Below are 6000 nucleotides of genomic sequence, written 5' to 3'. Positions count from 1 at the left end.
GTTATGAGAAAATGTTGCAAAAATTAGTTGTAGGGTTTTTCGTGCCAAAAATTTTGAGCTTTTTTAAATCTATGCATCATAAAAATTGAAAGAGATACATTAGCTGAAACTTTGCATTTATGTACCAAATGTGGCTTATGCAATCCCTTTGTTTTAATTGATATGACGTTCAAGTACTTGAACAGAATGATTTTCTGTTGATAGCCTAAAAATTTAGCGAGTTATTGTCAAAAAATCAACTGCTTTTTTTCATTGGAGCATTGAAAAAAGAGAAACATGGAGCATACAATGGAGCAACAGCTGGCGCGAATGAGAAGAGGAAGAAGATTTTAGTGATGATGAAATATAATTATTCATAATTTTTTTTTATATTTTTGGGTCATTGAAGGTGGGTTTCATAAGGGATGAAATATTTGAATAGCAGCACTTCTTAAAAATACTGAAAAAATATTCTCAATTCAATATAAAAACAATCTTTAATTATAAAATAATCTTTGAAATTATTTTTTAACTTTTCTTATGATTAGGGGTTGATTTGGAGGGTTTGAATGATATAAAGGTGAAATAAGTGGAGTAGAACCGTTGTTCTGGGTGTTCCCACTTTTCCCCAGTCTTCATTTGAGTAGATAGAATGAAACTTCTGATATAAAACACGCGTAGAATTTTTTTAAGAATGCAATAATTGTTTCTGTTATGATTGTTTTTGTAAAATTTGTCTTTTCATAATTTATTGCATTCAAGGTAAAGGAACACAAACAAAAAAAAATTTCCAGAACAGTTTCTGATATATAGCCGAGAACCATTGTTATTGGAACAAGGTCGTTACTGTGTTATTGTATATCATCCAATTTATAAACCAAAATCCAAGTACATTTATTTTGAATTTTGTTGTTGGTAATTTAACAAAAAGTTCAAACAAATTTTTAATATAAACTATATACATCAATTTCGCAATAATCATTTAAAATAACTTCTTGGAAAATTAGAATCTATATAATGATATAAACAAAAGGCAGAGTAGGTGTAATCCAATACTTTTGCCTACAGCACAAATTATGACCAACCAAATATTCTGTTACACATAAATGCAACTATTCCTTGGAACCGGTATGGGCCCTGAAATTTATGGGTCCAATAAACTGTCGATGGATTAATCGAATAGAGGAGAAATTGTATTTCAAGTTATTTAAGTCAATAAATGAAATATTAGTGCTATTCTAGATAATGAATTCTAGATGGTTATGAATGTACTTTGAAATTCGAAATATTTCAATACATTATTTATACGATTATCCGAGATGCGATATATATATATATATATATATATATATATATATATATATATATATATATATATATATATATATATATATATATATATATATCGGAAACTGTTGACAAAGTTGAGCACTGATTGAAACAAGTGATCTCTCTGATTTTCTATTTTTTAAAATCCAAACATTTTTATCTTTGACAGAGAATGGGTTACAACATACAAGTTATCAAATCTATCTCACCGAAGATATTACTTCACGAAGATTACTTGGAAGCCTCTTATTTATGTGATATGCTATTTTATATAATCTGATTCGTAATCTACCATAATTTTCCAATAGACTATCAGGTCCCGTTCTTCAGAAGTGACAAGCGAATATTCCAATCCAATATCGTACATGCTTTGATGTTATGTCTTATTTGTCATATGTATATAGTGTAAACTTATTACCCTGGCTAGAGACTCTTCATGAGAAATTGGTATTCGGCTTCATTTAAAGTATTTATATGGTATTCATACGGTGTGAACAATTGATATTAAATTGAACGCCACCAGCTTTATAATGAAACGAATTAAAAATAAAAAAAAAACGTGGAAAAGTTTATTAAAACTATAAATTTGCATTAACAACATTTTCAAGAGAGCACAATCAAAAGAGCAAAACGAATACAAGCAGTTATGAACTAGAAACTACTTCGAGAGAAAAAAGTTTGGTCTAAGGAAAGCCATCAAAGGTGATCTTGGTTGTGAATATGACGCGGTTGATGGTATAGTGGTGTAGTAGTTCGTGGTTTAGTTTTCTATTTCGTTTATACTTCAACCTGTTAGCTTTTCAACTGCAAAAAAAAAATTAGAAAGAAAACAGAAGAACGGTTGGAAACTACTAAATGGGAAACGAGTAGGTGGAACAGATAAAAAAGAGTTTGTGCTCTAACATATACAAAACCTATTTTTAGGTTTAGTATAGGTTTAGGTTATTTATATAGATATAACCATACTGAGCTCAGAAATTTGCTCCAAATACGATAAGGAAATCATAAAATCCCCCCAAAAAAAGAACTTTAAAATCGAAACTGAGCCTTTAGTGAGCTTTTCGAATGGAATGGGAGATCGACAACAAAATAATTTCTTTAATTCTCAACTGGTATGGTTGGGTCAATGATGACCTAGAGCAACTTCAAGCCTGTATTTTGTTCCTGAGTAGGCATCACTCGATATCGCGCGTGAGCGTATTCATTGCTCTGCCGAGCAGTACACTAGAAGTTCAGTTCCCGTTTATCGTTCAAGCTGTGTAATCGTTGCGGGTCAGTTTTGACCCAACCATACCAGTTAAGTACGTAAATAGAAAAATGGTGTTTATATCAAAATATCTTAGTGATAAAGAACTGGAAGACATTGCTAATAACTTGGAAAGCTTGAGTGACATTGAGGTGGACCTCGAAATACTTTTGAAGATAATGATGACGATATTAGTGACGTGGAAATGCAAAGTGAGCACTCAAAGCATGAAACGGACACGGAAATTGAAGGATCCAGTGATGAAAAATCTATTCAGGATGAAATGAGAGAATACTTTTATGGTCGTGATAACTTCAAATGGTCAAAAAATCCACCGACACCTTCTAGAACACGAAAAGAAAATATTATCTCTTTCATGCATCTAAAGGTTCACCTTTAGATGCATGGTCTGTGCTTTGTACAGACGATATTCTTGAAATCATAATAACGTATACCAATCAAAAAATTACACTACTTCAACCAAACTATGGAGGTACCACTTTTTCTCGAGACAGCGAAGCAATCGATATCGAACGCTCAGCAATGTTGCGACGTTTGCAGAGACTTAATTCGCGCGACGTAGTTCAATCATTTGTTGTATAATTGTGTGTATAATGTTTAAGTTGATGTATAATATTAAGTTTAAGTTATTGAACTTTGCTTATTGTGCTACCTCTCCACTACCTTGACAGTAAGACTAGCTCCCATATATGTTATAATTGATTCAGAATATACAATAGTTTATTGCTGTTTATTAACGAAATTTTACCAAAAACGTCAGATTAAATAATGATAATGATAATGATAATAGAGAAAGGTACATAAGTAGCTTAGCATCTATTGGTAGTATTTATTGACTTAGAAATTCCTATCCAAACTTGAGTAACCAAAATAGATTGGTTGGTTTATATAATCACCAACATGTTCTTTATTATATATTTAGCAATATCAACTTCATTCAATGACTGAGAAAATTTTGAAACTAGTGAAAATGTTAAAACGATCAAATTTTTATATGTATAGTTTGTAAAATAACTAGATTGTACACAAAACAGCCAATATTGTAGATATTTTGGTGGAAAGTTCAATCGAAATTAACACAGACAAACTGTTTTAGTGAGATTTATATTTTCTCTTTTGGCTGATCTTAAGAGCATTTTTTTTCGAGTTTTACTTTGTTGCAATCAAGATATCAGTTGGAAAAAAAATGTATGACAACGCCACCTATTGAAAGTTTCACCAAATTCATGTATTCTACTAAATACTCAATATTGGAGCCAAACTTCAATAATATATTATTTGAACTATCAAAATTTCATGACATAAGTTCACAAAGCTAAAAGACTTTTCAATTATCCACACTATTGATTTTGTATGCAGAAACAATATATCTTTGTTATACTCGAGCTAACCAAACCACCTATATTAAATATCTCAAACTATAAATCATAAATTCATGGGAAATTTCACATACCATGAACACTTCGCACAATAGAAGGAATCTAGACCGTTACTATTCAGTTGTAATGTAATAGAATATTAGAGATTGTCCAGCGTTGTCGAGTGGAAGTACATTTTTCAAAAGAACTTTCTCAATTCTCTTGATAAAATATGAGGAAAAGTTTTGATATTTTCAACCTTATTATTTTTGTAACTCGAAAGATCTTGTTGAAGTATATCCGAAGCTTCCTATGGATAGTTATAAATTTTTTCTGATGATTATATTAGGGAAAATAGTCCTTTAATTTGAAAATCTGTTTTATAACAATTTTTATGTATATATCATATAGTTTTAGTTCCATACTATTAATTAATATTAAACAAAAATCTAAGAAGCAAATGAAAATATAAGGAAAGTAGATGAAGATATCAAAAATAAGAACTACAGAAAGTATTGGATAATTAGAAGTGCTAGATTCAAATAAAATTGAAATAAAACAAAAAGTGAAGATAAATGAATAACGACAAAAATAAATTGATGCAAAGTAGAAGCAAGCTGAAAAATTGAAGAGCAAAAGGTTATATATCAGCCTTGACCCAACAAATAATAAAACGGAGATGTAGAGTATCATAAGAGAAAGAGTAAAGAAGTAAGAAGAAAACGAGTATGAATAATGACGAAGTATTGAAGAATAGAGATAAATGGAATCCTTTAGAAAAGCATCGAGGATAATGCAATTCTAGAAAAGGAAACAGAACACTGAAATTCATAAGAGTTGATGAGACATATAGATAGAATATAATAGATATAGGTAAATTGGAAAAAGTGGATTTACTAATAGTAGAATTCAATAAATTACATGGGATAGAATATAATACAATTAGTATAAGTATTTTAATAATAAACAAAACATTGTAGGTTAGAAGAGAATGGAAATAATGGTAATCTAAACAAAAGAATATGTGAGATGAGAGAAGAAATTTCCTAATTGAAATGAAAAGATTATAGCTTTCAATATATAAATCACTAATAAATTGTGTTTAGAAAGAACGGAAATCATTTTTACTCATGAGGATTATGGAGAAAAAACGTCAACAATTTTTATTGAAAGTTATCCGCAAAGTAATTTGAATCAATATAGAATAATCACAGTTTTTTTTTGCAGCAGAATTGTTTCACTTATTTTTATTGGCGAACCCTCCACATCACTCCACTGTGTAGGTCGCCAAGTAGGAATTACTCACAAAACAAAAAGAACAGTAATACATTTGAATAAATTCCACCTTTAGGTCTACAATTCAAATTCTGCAACGGCTTTATGGCGAAGATAATGTAATTATTTTTTGGTATTTTAATGTGCCATTCACTGCACTTTACTCAGGGGTATCTGAAACAAGATGAGCAAACCCGAGAGTCTCTAAGATATTAAGCCATGAATATAGATAGTGATTATCATTTTAATGATACATTATCTTTTTTGAATCACAGACAATATCTTAAAAAAAAATTAAGTAGTTAAAATCTATATATCTATATTTATTCTATAAGAAAGTAATTATACTGTAGTTTCTTTCTCATTCTATTTCATATTACTAATTACTGTTGATATCTGGCTGAGAAGTCTCTCACAAAACGTGTACTTTTCATTTCATACCTTTACTTATCCTAACACAAAATAAATCTAATGATCTCTTTCTTGTATTTAATGATAAACAACCCAAAAAGCCAGTTATTCAGAGATGTTTAAAGAATATTCTGTTGGTATGACTTATGATACTCTCAGGGTCTGTGAATTTTAAAGTAATAATTGAAAGGGAATATATATGAAAAATCGGCTCGGTTCGCTTTCGTAAATGATACGAATGAATTTGGGTCATGGCAGTATAATATTTTACGTCTGAGCGAGGAATGTAAACTTCGGATACAAGAATTTGAAAGGGTCTTGATTTATATCAAATTTTATTTTATGTATACTGTTTTATAAGTTCTATAAGCCAATCCAAAA

Source organism: Diorhabda carinulata, chromosome X (assembly GCF_026250575.1).
Source record: "Diorhabda carinulata isolate Delta chromosome X, icDioCari1.1, whole genome shotgun sequence".
Taxonomy (NCBI): Eukaryota; Metazoa; Arthropoda; class Insecta; order Coleoptera; family Chrysomelidae; genus Diorhabda; species Diorhabda carinulata.
This window is presented reverse-complemented; position numbering follows the sequence as displayed.